Here is a 15,844-nt window from a genome sequence, read left to right as displayed (position 1 = left end):
CCCTGTCTACTCCTCTGTTGTTGAGGGTAGGAGGGAGAGGGCTGCTGCTGTTCCTGCTGCTGTTCCTGCTGGGCCCTCACTGCTACTGCTCCGGCTGCTCCCCTGGCTGGGCTAGACACCACCACCCACCCCCTTTCTCTGCTACCTGCTTGCTGGCTGGCTAGTAGATTTCCCCCCCACACACACACCATCTCAGTTGCTGCTGTTACTCCACCCACAGCTCCTTGTGGGGGGGGGCTGCTGGCCTGCTCCCCAGAGGAGGGGAGTGAGGGACCCCAGCTCCAGCCCTTGTTGCTGAGGGCTCCACCACCACCATCTTCTGAGCGGGGTCCCTCCTGCCTGGCCACCAGACCACTGCCTGGAGCTGCTGTGTTTGCTACTGGGGAGCTGCTGGAGCCCCGAGGAGGAGAAGGAGAGTGCTGCCTGTTGCTGGAGGACCTCATAGAGGCTCTGAAGACCACCGTGGAGGGGGCACTTGAGGACTGAGTATTTTTTGGACTGTGTTCTTGTGGTGGGGGTTTGGACTGTGTCTGTTGGGACACCGGGGGTGTGGCGTGGAGCCAACCCCCGGTTCATCCGTGTCACCCTTCACCCCCACCACCATCGTTGCCCCCTCCATTACCCCTGCTGGCTGTTTTCTCTCTACCTCAATCTCCTCCCTCTGGGACTGAGCTGCTCACCTGCCTTGCCACGCCCACTTCCACCATTTGGGCCTGCAGCAGCAGCCAGCTACAATTGACTTTTTGCACAAGTGCACGTGGGCGCACCCCCCACCCCCACCCCCATCCCCTTGGCCTGGCCCCCTCTCCTTTGCCACATTTGTCTGCCCCACCCATTTCCTCTGTGGCCCTGATTGTCCTGCCCCAGCCCTGCAGCCAGGGGCGGCTCTAGGCACCAGCGGGCCAAGCGCCCGCTTGGGGCGGCGTCCTGGGGAGGGCGGCATTTGGCTCCGGTGGAGCTCCCGCCGGCATGCCTGCGGCAGGTCCACCGGAGCCCGGGACGAGCGGACCTGCCGCAGTCAAGCCAGCGGCGGGTCCCGGCGTCCCCCCGCTCCGGGTGAGCGCCCGCAGGCATGCCTGCGGCAGGTCCGCCGCTCGCCTCGGCTCCGTGGACCTGCCGCAGGCATGCCGGGCGGAGCTCCACCGAGCCAAATGCCGCCCTCCCCAGGAAGCCGGAGCCGCGGGAAGAGGGGACCCGCCGCGGGACTGGGGAAGGGCGGCGCAGCGCTCCGCGCTGCTTGGGGCAGCCTACTTTGTAGAGCCGCCCCTGCCTGCAGCTAGCCCCGTGGTCCCTCTGCCCCGCTCCTAGCTCAACTTTCCCCCCCCTCTGTGCTTCCCCAGCCCTGATTAGCCCCTCCCCTTGTGCACCCATGCCCCCTTCCATGCGCTTGTGCCCTTCCCCCATTTGAGTTTGCCCTTGTTCACTGCACCCCCTATGCTGTTAGCCCCCCTGATCCCCTAGTGCAACTAGAGGAGCCGGAATTCCCCTCTGGGTCAGTGACCTGCCACCCTCCCGCCCTGGGTCCTTGATTGCTTCCCACGCCCCTTTAGCCTTCCCTTTCTGGCACCCTCCTCCCCTGCCTGCAGCCTAGCGGGGAGGGGTGGTCGCCTCCTTTCCCTCCCCTCCCCTCGCTGTTTGTCCCCCTCCCCGCTCTCGTTATGGCGGGGGACGCGGCGGGGGAAACCCCTCGCGATGCTCCCTCCGCCCCTCCTCCAGAAACCCCCATGTCCATTCCCCGAGCCTCTACCTTGACCGCCGCTGCCGGTCTATCTGTCACCGCCCCCGCTGGGGCACCTGCAGCGGCAAGTACCAGGGAGACGTCCGCTGCTGCCACGTCCCTCGCCTCTTCCGATACAGGGGGAGCCCCCCCAACGGGTGGGAAAGGTCGGGGTGGGAAGAAGGGTAAGGGCCCCGCTAGAAAGACCAAGCCCTCCATGGCGGGGACTGCCACCGCTGCCACAGCCCCACTACCAGCCGGGGCATCTCTCCCCGCTGCTCCCTCCACCAGCTCTGTGGGTGTCCCTCCCCCGGCCTCCAGGGCGTACGCCCAGGTGGCGGCAGCCCCCTACCTGCCGCTGCTCCTCCGACCACCGCTTCTGCTACCATCTACAGCGGCCGGGGCCCCTTCCCCACCTTGACCAGGAAGCATGGCGTCCGTTGCCTCCTGGTGCCTGCCTCGCCCCATGTGGAGACCTACGTGCGGGCGTTGGTGAGGGTGGTGGGGCCCATGGCCATCGTGGCAGCCTCCAAAATGTACGGGAGGGTAGTTTCCTTCCTGGCATTGGAGGTCTCCGCCCAGGAGGCGGTAGAGACGGGTCTGTCGGTGGGGGGGGGGCGTGTTCATCCCCCTGGAGCTGTTGGAAGACCTGGGGGTCCGCCTGATCCTGACCCCCAGGTCTCTTCCTGCCCTTCCTGCCCAATGCCGCCCTGCTGCCCGCCCTTTCTGCCCTGGGGTGCCCTATCTCCATCATCAACCCTCTCCCATTGGGCTGCAAGGACCCCACCCTCCGTCACGTCCTCTCGTTCTGCCGGCAAGTGCAGCTTCAACTGCCGCCGGCGGTGCGTGACGGAGAGGCGCTCGAGGGGTCCTTTGTGGTCCCCTACCAGGGAGCCTGCTACCGGGTGCATTACTCGACGGGGGAGGCCCGGTGCTACCTCTGCCGGGTGATGGGGAACGTCCGGAGGGACTGCCCCTTGGCCCGGCATGGAGGAGCGTCCGGGACCTCTGAGCCCCGGCAAGGCGCCGGCCCTGTCACTGCCGATGCCCCTGGCTGCCCGGCACCTGGAGCTGCCCCTCCTCCTTCTCGGTCCACCGCTGTGGAGGAGGGTGCGGCAGAGATATCGCCAGGCGTGGGAGAGGGCCCGCCCCAGGGAGACTCCTCCCTTGTTCCTGCTGTCCCTCCATTGCCTCCCGGAGTCCCTGAGCTATCGCCCTTACCCCCCGACCCGACCCCTGTTAGCCAGCCCCCGGATGATGCCATGGAGGGCTGGTCTTTAGTGCGGGGGAAGCGGGGCAAGCGGAAGGCTCGGGCCCCGTTACATTCTTCGGATTCGGAGACCCCCCGGAAGAGCAGGAACGGGGGCACCGATGACGAGCCTTCCGCCTTGCCCCCTGACGACGCCCGTTTTGTGGTGCCAGCTGGGGACGACGTGGCAGCACCGGACGGTGACACTGCTCCTCCTCCGAGGTCCCTTCCCAAGGGAGCCCCTCTTGTGCCCTTACCATCCGAAGCCCCTGCGAGCACTGAGGTGGGCGTCGCTTCGGGTGTTGGCGGGGAGGGCCCCGGGGTGGCAGACAGCGATCTCCCCTCCATCTTTGAGGAGATTGAGGCCCTGGGTCTGACCCCAGTTACGCAGGGGGAGGACGACCTTTTGCCAGCGGGCCTCGATCTGTGTGATCTCACCTCGGTCCCCCTGTCCCCGGGTTCCCTTCCCCTGACTGATGCTTCTGCTCCCGCCTCTGAGGGTCCCCTGGGGTCTTCCATCAGCCCGGCTGCAGGTGGCACCTCGCTGACGGCCGCCAAGCCCATTGAGACAACGGCAGGTGCCCCGCTGCCCGGACCCGATTCCCAGGGGGTGTCCCTCTTGGGTGTGGGCCAACCGACCTCCTTCCCGGACGGGGACCCCATTGTTGACCTTCCATCTCCGGATGCCGTGGCTGTCCGCTCCCCACGATCCCTGAGCCTGACCACTCAGGATCCTGCCTCTGCCCCTCTCCCTGATTCTCTTCCTGATCCCACCCCTACTCGTGACTCCTGCCCTATCCCTGATGCCGACCCCACCCTTGTCCTCTCCGCCGCCCGTGATGCCATTGCCGCCCCTGGGGATACCCCCCAGGGTGTGGCCTTAGTTGTTTTTCCCTGCCCTAACCCATCAGGGGCTGCTGTTCTCCTATCGCTGCCCCCTGTTGAACCAAGGGAGTGGGGCAGGCCGCGTGGCGTCGGCCCATCGGACGCCACGTCGAGGGTCTGCCCCTTGCCTGCCTACCTCAGTGGGCCACGGGGCTGTGACGGGGGCCCCGCTGGGGGATGGTCCTCGATCTGTTACCCCGTCCCCCCATGCGCTGAGGGAGGAGCTGCGGGAGTTCCTTGAGGATGTCCGTGGCTCCCGTAACAAGGTCCAACTTGCGCTCCAGCGGTGGGGGGACTTTCATCTGATCCTCCGGGCCGTGAGACCCTCCCCCATGAGGGCCAAGAGGACCAGGAAGCAGGCCGCCGCGGCCTACCAGCGGGTCCGCCTCTTCCGTGACTCTCTACTCACCTATGGGGTTGGTCACAGATTGCTGCACGGCCCAACAGAGGCTGTGGGCGTATCTGCCGGCGAGGATCCCTCCCAGCCCTCCTCATGGCGCCGATCATCTTTGCCACTTTGAACGCCCGGGGCTGTAGGATGGGTCTCCGCAGGAGCCAAGTGCTCTCCTTCCTTCGGGACGGGGGGTACTCTGTAGTTTTCCTGCAGTAGACCCATACGGATCCGGCCACTGAAGCTAGCTGGCGGCTGGAGTGGGGGGGCAGAGTTTACTTTAGCCACCTCTCGGTTCGCTCGGCAGGAGTGGTGACCCTGTTCTCCCCCGACCTACGGCCTGAGGTGCTGGGGGTCGCCGAGGCTGTGCTGGGCCGCCTGCTGCACCTCCGGGTCCGCATGGAGGGGCTTGTGGTTAATCTCGTCAACGTCTATGCCCCGACATTGGGCCCGGAGAGGTTGCGTTCCTCGGCTCCCTGGATCCTCGTGAGTGCCTGGTCCTGGGCGGGGACTTTAACACCACCCTCGAGGAATGGGACCGCTCGGGGACCGAGCAGTGCCTGGCCACTGCGGACGTCCTCTGGGAGATCGAACGCCACTCCCTGGTGGACGTCTGGCACGACCACCACCCGGACGACGTCTCGACGTTCACCTTCGTCCGGGTGGAGGCCCATCGGTTGCGCCACTCCCGGTTGGACCGCATTTACCTCTCACGTTTCCACCTTTCATGAGCCCACTCCTCCAGCATTCGGCCAGCCCCATTTTCGGATCACCACCTTGCCACCGTGACGGCCTCTCTCTGCGCAGAGAGGCCGGGGCCGGCCTATTGGCACTTTAATAATAATTTGCTGGAGGACGCGGGCTTTGTGGCATCCTTCCGGGAGTTCTGGCTGGCCTGGCGAGGGCAGAGGTGCGCCTTTCCCTCGGCGCGGCGATGGTGGGACCTGGGGAAGGTGCGCGCCCGGCTCTTCTGCCGCGACTACACCCGGGGCGCCAGCCAACGGAGGGATGCGGTGATAGAGCAGTTGGAATGGGAGGTCTTGGAGCTGGAGAGGCGTCTGGCCGCCAGCCCCGAGGATCCATCCCTCTGTGGAGCATGCCGGGAGAAGCGGGAGGAGCTCTGGGCTCTCGAGGATCATCGAGCCCGGGGTGCCTTTGTTAGATCCCACATCCGCCTCCTTCGGGAGATGGATTGTGGCTCCCGCTTCTTCTATGCCCTGGAGAAAAGGAGGGGGGGCAAAAAGCACGTCACCTGCCTCCTGGCGGAGGACGGCACCCCCCTCACGGATCCGGCGGAGATGTGCGGGAAGGCCAGGGCCTTCTACGCGACTCTTTTCTTCCCGGATCCGACCGATCCTAACGCTTGCAAAGTGCTCTGGGACAGACTCCCGACGGTCAGTGCTGGTGACCGGGACCGGCTAGAGCTGCCTCTCACTCTGGCCGAGTTCTCGGAAGCCCTCCGTCGCATGCCCACCAATAAATCTCCGGGCATGGACGGGCTGACCATGGAGTTCTACCGCGTGTTCTGGGACGTCCTCGGCCCAGACCTAGTCAGTGTCTGGGCCGAGTCTTTGCAGGGCGGGGTCCTCCCTCTCTCGTGCAGGCGAGCCGTGCTCGCCTTACTGCCGAAGAGGGAGGACCGCCGCGATTTACGGAATTGGCGTCTCGTCTCGCTCCTCAGCATGGACTACAAAATCATTGCGAAGGCCATCTCGATGCAGCTAGGGTCCATGCTGGTGGACGTGGTCCACCCAGACCAGACCTACACCGTCCCGGACCGCACGATCTTTGATAATCTGTATCTGGTCCGGGACCTTCTGGAATTAGGGTGTAGGGATGGTCTGTCGTTCGCCCTCTTGTCCCTGGATCAGGAGAAGACGTTCGACAGGGTGGACCACAGGTATCTCCTGGGCACTCTGCAAGTGTTTGGCTTTTGACCCCAGTTTGTGGGTTTTCTCCAGGTGCTGTACGGTTCCGCGGAGTGTCTGGTCAGGCTCAACTGGACCCTGACCGAGCCGGTCAGCTTCGGGCGAGGAGTATGGCAGGGGTGTCCCCTCTCGGGTCAGCTGTACGCTCTGGCAATCGAGCCCTTCCTCTGTCTCCTCCGTCGGAGGCTGATGGGGTTGGTGCTCTGGGAGCCGGAGCTGTGGCTGGTCCTGTCGGCGTATGCCGACGATGTGCTCCTCGTGGTCCAGGACCCGGGCGACTTGGCGCGGGTGGAGGCTTGCCAGGCCATTTATTTGGCGGCCTCCTCCGCCCGAGTCAACTGGGTCAAGAGCTCTGGCCTGGTGGTCGGGGACGGGTGGCAGGCGAGCTCCCTCCCACCCGCGCTTCAGGCCATCCGGTGGAGCGCGGGTCCGCTGCTCTATCTCGGCGTTTACCTTTCTGCCACACATCCATCTCTGCCGGAGATCTGGCACGGTTTAGAGGGCGGGGTGAGGGCGTGCCTCCAGAAATGGATAGGACTACTCCGGTGCCTCTCTCTCCGAGGGAGGGCGCTGGTGCTGAATCAACTAGTCCTGTCCATGCTCTGGTACCGGCTCAACACCCTGGTCCCGGACCCGGATTTCCTGGCCAACCTCCGGACGGCGGTTCTGGAGTTCTTCTGGCCAGGGACGCACTGGGTCTCTGCAGGGGTCCTCCACCTGCCCCTGGAGGAGGCGGGGCAGGGCCTGAAGTGCCTGCACACTCAGTTCCACATCTTCCGCCTCCAGGCCCTGCAGAGGCTCCTGTATGGTGCTGGTAGTCCGGCATGGAGTGTATTGGCGCACGCCTTCCTCCACCGCTTCCGAGGGCTCCAATACGACCGGCAGCTCTTTTATCTCCATCTGAGAGGTCTTCTGCGAGACCTCTCTGGGCTGCTGGTCTTCTACCAAGACCTCCTCCGGACCTGGAAGCTCTTTTTTACGACCAGGTCCATGGTGGCCACCGTGGGGGTTGATCTCCTCGCGGAGCCCCTGCTACACAACCCCCAGCTTCGTGTGCAGGTGGTGGAGTCCCCCGCGGTGTGCCAGAGGCTGGTCTTGGCGGGGGTCACCAGGGTTGGAGACCTCCTGGACTACGACCGGGGAGACTGGCTGGATCCCCTGACGCTCGCTCAGCACATGGGGCTCTCCAGACCTCATACTCCCCGGCGCGTACTTCAGGAGGTGAAGGCTGCTTTACTGCCCGCTGCTTGGGCCTACCTCGACCGGGTCCTGTGAGAGGGCATGCCCCGCCCAACTTCCACCCCGGGCCCCGTGGACCTTTTTATCGGGCCTCTGCCCCATGGACCCAATCGGCCCCCTCTCCCTTTCACTGCGAGCCGGCAGCCCAATCTGCAGCCGGTTCTGTTCCAGACCGCGCCAAGAACGCATCTGTTCACGCTCGTGCTCCACACTCTTCACTACCTCACCCTCGTGTCCCGCCCCGATACAAAATGGCGGGACCTCTTGCCACCTCTCGAGGGTGAGGAACCCCGGTGGGCCAGCTTGTATTCTGCCCTAGTCCCAAGGCCCGCCGGGGATGTCAGTTGGCGGCTCCTTCACGGGGCCATGAGCATGTGCGTGTACTTGGTGCGGTTTACCCCTGTCCCCAACACCTGCCCTTTTGCGGCATGAAGGAGACCCTGGCGCACGTTTATTTAGAGTGTGCCAGGTTGCAGCCCCTGTTCTGGCTCCTCTTGGATCTCCTCTTGCGCTTTTGGTTGCACTTTTCCCCTCACCTGTTTATCTATGCACTCCCCATCCGTGGCCCCACAAAGTCACGGGATCTCCTTGTCAACTTTCTCTTGGCCCTGGCCAAACTAGCCATCTATAAAACCAGGGAGAGGAGGTTGGCTGACGGGGTTTCCTGCAAATGTGGGGCCTATTTCCGCTCCTCCATCCGTTCACGCATCCGGGCAGTGTTCCTCTGGGCAGTGTCCACTGGCTCCCTTGACGCCTTCGAGGAGCAGTGGGCATTGTCTGGGGTTCTCTGCTCGGTGTCCTCATCAGGTTCCCTTCGTTTAGCCCTATGACCTCACTCCCGATCCTGTTTTTTTTCATTGGTTATCCCACGTAATTAGTTAGTATCTCAGACCTGTGGATCCTCCCCTAAGGCTGGGGGGAGGTCCTTTAGCAGTGGGCTTCGCCCGCCCACTTCCTGGATACTAATAGGACCAGACTCCTGTATCCCACTGGCCTGGGTCTGTCACAATAGTTAATAGCTTAATATACCATAGCAATGGGGTCTTTCACAGATCACACGGGCCTTCCAAGTGCTGATGTTTTGTTCTTACAACAAAGATGGCAGTGCGAAGGGGAAGTGTTTGAACATATGTCCATTCTTATGAAAGTTATTGTAGTGTGACTAGGTAACAGTACAACCCAGAAGTCATTTTGTTGCTATTTTAAGATTTCATTCTTGTGAGATTTGTTAAAGAAAATCAGGTCTGTCAGAGGGGCAGCCCATGTCTCTGAGGGACTTGAAGACTCCTTTCCTTAACTAAAATATGATCATACTCACCGTTAAACAGTAGCTTTTCATGATGCATGCACCTTCTCCAAAGAGAATCTAGGCCAATATTTTCAAGCTAGCTTGAGCAAAGTTAGGCACCTAAATTCACATTTAGGAAGCTAAAATGAAAGACCTGCTTTTTCAGTGGTGCAGAGCATCCACAGGTCCCATTGACTCAAATACCTATATGTTCTCAACATCTCATGAAATCAGGTGATTTATTGAGTGCTTAAATAAAAAATGAGGTGATGAACATTAGGTTAGAAAATATTAGCTCTATGTTTTCATCAAAACCAAAAGGTGAATAGTCAGGAAAAAATCATAGTAATATTTTAGGAAGAGTCATTGTAATGATTGAAAAATGGCATTTTTTTCTCAAGCACTGAACTTATGACTCCATTTCTTAAAGTGTGATCGATGACAGCTACTGACAGATAAGATAATTTTATTATCACCTTATAGTCTGCCTCTGTTCTATTTGAGATGTCGTCATGTAAGAATTAATATTCAGCATATGCATTTTAACAATGCTGGAGATCTACTGCCCAAGACAGTGAGAAGGTAGAACAAAGACTGTTTTCTTCATTGAACCTACTAAAGATAAAAATGACTATTCAGAGGCACATAATGAGAGAACTAGAAGACAAGGGATATATTAATTCTCAATTGTGGGAGGAGGTAGAGGATCCAGGCAAACAGTCATTACAATAATGATTTTTTAAAAAACAACAACATTATTTTGGGCTATGGAGGAAGTAAGCTTATTCACAAGTATCATGTAGCAGGTTTTTTTTTTTCTTGCTGTTGTTTAAAAATCCTACAGAAAAGCTTGCATCCGAAGAAGTGGGTATTCACCCACAAAAGCTCATGCTGCAAAACGTCTGTTAGTCTATAAGGTGCCACAGGATTCTTTGTTGCTTTTACAGATCCAGACTAACACGGCTACCCCTCTGATACTTTACAGAAAAGCTGTTTCAATGCTTTATACTTGGGAAAATGTGATCGCAAGACATAGTGATGCAAATATTCTGTGCCTTGAAATTGATATATGCAATATCCAGTGCTGTTTCTCAATACTTTCCTTAGAAGAGGTAGTACAGAAACCTTAGTTTTTCAAGGGTAAAAGGGACAAATCACAATGCAGGAAGCCATCCCAAGGGAAAATCAAGGCTCTAAATGCAAGTGATAAGGTAGGGGACAGTGATATGGTGCTGGCTGTCCCACCCATTCAGCTACATACTATAAGTGAAGGAAGTGATACTATTTTACTGCCATGTATTACATAAGAGGATTTTACAGTGATAGTGCATCAGTCCATGAGACTGATGAATGTGTATATGTGGGGAAGGGAAAATAAAGCTCATGTGCAAGATTCAGGTGTATTTCCAGACCAGTGGGAAGGCCTTTCTGCCTTTTGATGCATTCTGGTATATTTGGAAGGCAAAACCCAAATAAACTTACAACCCAAAATGAACAAACCCTGCTCTTCTCATATATCTTAATGATTACAGAGTCAACTTGGGTATGTCAAGACTGATTCCCCACTCTGGCACTTCGAGTGCAGAAGGGGGGGGCATGCAAGGATTTTAAAAATTAATACTGGCCACTCCAGGCTGGCATTAAACTCCCAAGGTCACAGCTTCTCTCTGACCTTGGATGGGTAGATGTTGCCACCACCCAAGTACAACCCTTCCCTCCCCTCTTTTGAGAACCCAGGAAGGAAGACTTGGGAATTCCTTCCTGTGGATTACCCTCGAGCCCTTTCATCCCCCTTCCTGGGAATTGCTGAGAAAAAAACCCAAAGGAAATCAGCTGTTGCCACCAGCTAATTAAACAACATATGCACAAACCTCTTAGGGACACAAAAATCCAACCCTGTTGTTCAGCTAACAGGCTGGCTGGGTGCCCATAAAAGGGAGCTCCCCACCCCCTTCATTTATCACAGGGTGGGTCACAGGAGCTCCAGAAAGGAGAATGAACTGAAGTCTGCTAGCGGCAGGTAAAGACTCCTCATGCTGTCCCTTCAACTATTAGTATATCTGTCTGTCAACAAGTAGGCACACTGCTGGAGCCACACTCTTATGTTTTTGCTCCATATTGTATGCAGTGTTTGTGGTAGCCATGTCAGTCCCAGGGTATTAGAGAGACAAGATAGGTGAGGTAATCTTATGGATATTGGATTATTGGACAGAAGTTGGTACAATAAAACATATTACTTCATCCACCTTGTCTCTCTATTGCCTATATATTGATATTCAATAATCTATTACATATCTATTAATATAACTTCTCTCCCTTTCTTCATTCCCTTTTTCCTCTTCTGTATATTGGTTTAGCTCTCCAATCTCTTCCAGTATGAATTGTTCCTTCTTTGCTTCTCTTTCCTTCCAACTCCTTGTTCCTCTTCCTCTTTTTGTCCTTGAGATGCCGTCTCTTTCCTTCTGTTCCATCAACATCTATTCACTCCTCCCTCACCTCTAATTCCCAATAGATTTGCATTACTTGCTTCTCTTCCCCATTCTAAGTCTCACACCTTTCTGAACTCACTCATTCCTGATAATCCCTCCTGCCCACCATCACACCTGGAGTCCTTCCCTTAGCACCAAGCTCTCTCACCGTCTTCTGCACCCCACTTCCTCTCAGATACCAAAACCCAGACAACTGTTCACTAGTTACTGCTCACCAAACATCCTTTCCTCTAGGTCATCAGGGGTTCGTCTCTCCTGAAGAGGTTGGCACTGCTGGTTTGGGTGCTTCAGATGGAGGGTCCACCAAAGCTGGTTAGTGAACAGAACCCTACACCTCATTTAGCCACTTTCCCCATTGCAGTACTGCTGCTGTGGCTTGGAGTGAGGAAGAGGCTTCAGGGGCCCCTGTGCGCAGAGTTATGCAGTATTTTGACACCTGCCTAAAGGATGATCCACAGAAAAGCCATGTCCCCATTACAGTCCCTTTTTTTAGCTTCCTCTCCTCCTCCTCTTCCTCTTGTGTGTTCCATTGGCAGTATCTATCATGAAGGAAGGAGCAGTGGGCTGGAGCAGCAGCCAGCAAGGATGCCATTTCTGCTTTGGCTGCTTCCACATGCAGATTCAGAAAAGGGAGGCACTAGAATGCAGCATGTACCCAAGAAAATTACATGCTCATGGGCAAATACCTAGCGTCTAGGTAGTCCAGCCTAGGCCTACTGCCTGGAGGACTCATGCAAGCCATGGGAAGTTAGTCTGAAGTTGAAGTCAGGTTAGATGTTCCATAGGAGCTGATGTAAGTTGTATTATTGAAGCAGTATTGTAGCAAGAATAATCCTACTTGCTTTACTTGCATAACCTCATGGTAGATAGGGAAGGCAAGGTTAGATGGAAGAGGGAGATTTGGCCTTTAAAGACCAATGAAGTGTTAAGCTATGACAGAGCTATGACAGTAGAATTGGTTCACTGCCTGGAAGTTGTCCATTTTTTTTAGATACTCTGGTAATAGACACTTTTGGCCTTGATCCAGAAAGGTACAGGACAACTCCTGGTGATTCTGAGTGCCTTCAACTCCTATTGATGTTAATAGTAGTCAAGAATACTCAGCACCTGTCAAGACTGAGACCTGGTATGGTATGACTTAGTTCTGGTATATATTGTATGGCTCTTCCTTATTTTTACTAATATAAATACAGGTCAGCCCTCTATAAACACCTATAGATAGTAAATATTTTGCTAAGTGAAGATCAGCCTGTCCAGGCACTTTAGACATGAGCTAGATTTCTGCTGAGTATCTTGCAGTCTTAAATCTATTCTGTTGCAATGACTGGACACTCTGAATTTATCATGCCAATGAAACATCAACACATAAAAATCCCCACAATAGTGAAAGGGTTAAACAAAATAATTTTTGATAGTTTTAAAATCATATTTACTTTTTAGTATACACTATAAGTAAAAATAATATACTAAAAAAGAAAGTACTTGCATAAACTCTGAGTGGTGTCCAATATAACAAGTTTAACTATGCCCATAAATAAAAAAATACAAATAACATATAAACATCAAGTTTCTTGAAACAAATATGTTTATGTGCAGGTAGTATTATATATGTCCCACATGAAAATCACTGGTCAATTTAATTAGAGTAGCATTTGAAAGAGGCAAAAGGTTGATAAATGGGTCCAGTATAAAAAATCCTCTAATATATTATCCATAAAAGCAGAATCTCTCTCCATGGTTAGAATATTTAACAAAGTTGATGCCCAGAGAGACACAGTAGGTACTGAATCAGAAGTTCACTTAATCAGGATGGATTTCTTAGCTGTGAAAAGAGACACAGCTACAAGCTTAGTGTAATCTTCAAGTAACTGGATATTCCCCCTTAGAAAAATGCTATGTCCAGAGGAAGAATTCTTTCTAGGATCTAACTAATAACACTGTATATCTGCAACCAAGCCCTTTGGGAAGGGATTACTTCTTACTAAATCCTTAATATTACAGTTGAGAAGGATTTTTTTTCTTGATGAGGTCAGGTGCTCCAAGACCAGGACCTAGGCTGAATCCAATTTAAATACCTATAGGTTGTTAGGTGGCTGGCCCTAGAACATTTACCAAGTCCCAGCTATTGTTATTTTTCCCCACAGAATATTGCAGACAGAAATGTAACTCTATTCAGGGAAGGGCACCTCTGCCAATGACTCATATCAGTTCTGCATCAAAGCTTGAAAAAAATGTTTAACTTTCTATTTTAGGAAGCAGCAGAGCGGGAGAAAACAAACAAACAAAAAAAGAACTGTGGTATAACTATAGAAGTTATACATGCTAATTCATGAAGCAGAAATATATTTTTTAAACTTCCTTCAGGCAAAGTGTTCATGGTCAAGTGGAATGAACATAAGGCAGTTAGCCAGTAACCCCTAGTTCTAGATCTTGTATTTACAAGGAGAATCTGTGGCAATTGGGAAATAACTTTAACCTCTCTGCCTCTACTGCTAGACGTAAAATAGGGATAATAACGTTTGCACACCTCACTCACAGGGTTATGTCAAGAAGCGTTGGAGGGAAAACTGATTTTTTGGTTTGCTGGCAGTTGTGAATAATCTATAACCCTTCTGCCAGGGGAAGTCAGCAGCAACTATGGCTGAGTTCAGTATCTAGGGTTCCTCTTAGCAATACAAAACAGAAACAGCTCAAGCCCACACCTAGTAATCTGGGAAAACTTAACCTTTAAGTACCTCTAAGAGGTAATATTTCCCCACTCACAACTACTGAATCAGTGTAAAACAAACAAGAACTTTTATTAAAAGGGAAAGGGAACCAACCATTAGTTTGGGAAAACACCACAAAAAATATGCTATCATAAGCCAACTCGACTACACAGTGAGTTTGGCAGTGTCCTTTGCCTCATTTTCCCACTTTGTGGTGTGAAAGTCCAATGAATGAATGTCCCTTTAGTGCATCAGTGCCCTTTCCCTCCACTGCACCCCACTCACAGTTGGTTGTCACTGTTCAGCAAAGACCCAGAGTTCAGAGGTGTATTTATGTGGGTTCACCTCCCATTCCCAGGGACAGAGCGGGGGGAAGGGCAGGGAAGCATCAAGCAATACCTCAACTGTGATGCCACATTCTGAGGTTCCACCACTTAACTCGGCTGTCAGTGATTTCAGCAAGTAGTGGGGAACCTCACTGCTAGCGCAGACTGGTCAGTCTCTTTTACTGCAACAGTGTCACACAACAGGTCTAAGGCTCAGCAGCATGACCTGGATATCAGTGAAGAAGTGGGTTTTTTTCCTCACAAAAGCTTATGCCCAAATAAATCTGTTAGTCTTTAATGTGCCACCAGACTCCTCATTGTTTTCATGGATACAGACTAACACAGCTACCCCTCTGATACATCTGGGTTTTCCACAATATTGCCCTTTTTTTGATCCCCTGTCTTCCGTCCAGACAAATTTTTGAAACAACAGGCAATGACCCAGATTCTTGCAGAGCAGTCATTGCAGCTCAGAAAGAGCCCTGATTGGTCCACTTCCCGATTCATCCCTCCCTGCATCTGCATCTGATTGGTCTATTGCCCTGCAGCCACAGCTGACGGATCCTGCCCATGCAGGGCCCCATTCCTAGCCCTGAGGAGGGGACCCCACAGGAAGGCACTGACTGATGGCTGGCACTGAATCCTGGATTTGCACCACCTGCCCTGCCACCATGACAGGGAATGACACTGTCCCCCACCTCCACTGCATATCCCGGCTGCAAGGTAGCCCCTCCAGCTCTCCCCCCAAATACCAATCCCAGTACACACATCCCTCCTGCACCCTGCCATGTATCCCCTCCAGCACCCTCCAAATGCCCCTCCCAGTACACACACACCCCTTCACTATCCCCAAGTACCCCCTCCAGCACCCCAACTGTACACCCCTCAGCTCTCCCTCCCCTCTCCACCTACCCCTCTTGGAAGTGTCCCTTTTTGGCAACCTAAAATATGGTAACCCTAGGATGACCCTCTCAATCAGGGCATGCTAAGCACAGTTCTGCTGCCCTTTACTCATACAATAAGGATAACAATATTTCACTACCCCTACATTCAACACTAAAGTGATTTGTGACCCAACACGAGCCAAAATTGATCCTATTTGGCAACACAGCTCTGTCTGCTGAATACCTAGGCAGAGTAGGTGCATTTCTGCAAATATGATCTCCTCCTGAAGTCTTTTCCCAATGGCCTCATCACTAGATGTCAGGGGTGAGTTCATTCAGACCCTGCTTACAAGTTGAAGCAATAATTTGGTTTGTGTCAAACTGAAAATGGAACATTTCAGCAAATCAAAAAGTCAACAAAAATTTGATGTCAAAATTAAATATTTATTGTGTCAGCATGAGTGAGAATGACTCTGTAGCCTGGTGATGAGGGCACTCCCCTGAGTGATGGGAGATTCAAGCTCAAATTGCCTGCTCCTATGGCTATTTAATTATTTATGAAAAGTGGAACAACTTTAGCAGAAGAAATAGCAAATGAACTGCTCTTGGATACCCCAATGGGTAGGGCATGCTCTTGTTGTGTGTGAGAGCTAAGTTCAAATCCCTGTTTTACATCAGGAGGGTACAGACTGAATCCAGGTCTTCCACTCCAAGATGACTACCCTAACCCAGGGTTAAAA

Source organism: Mauremys reevesii, linkage group 2 (genome assembly GCF_016161935.1).
Source record: "Mauremys reevesii isolate NIE-2019 linkage group 2, ASM1616193v1, whole genome shotgun sequence".
NCBI classification, from domain to species: Eukaryota; Metazoa; Chordata; order Testudines; family Geoemydidae; genus Mauremys; species Mauremys reevesii.
The sequence above is the reverse complement of the archived record's forward strand: the minus strand, read 5'-3'. Positions refer to the sequence as shown.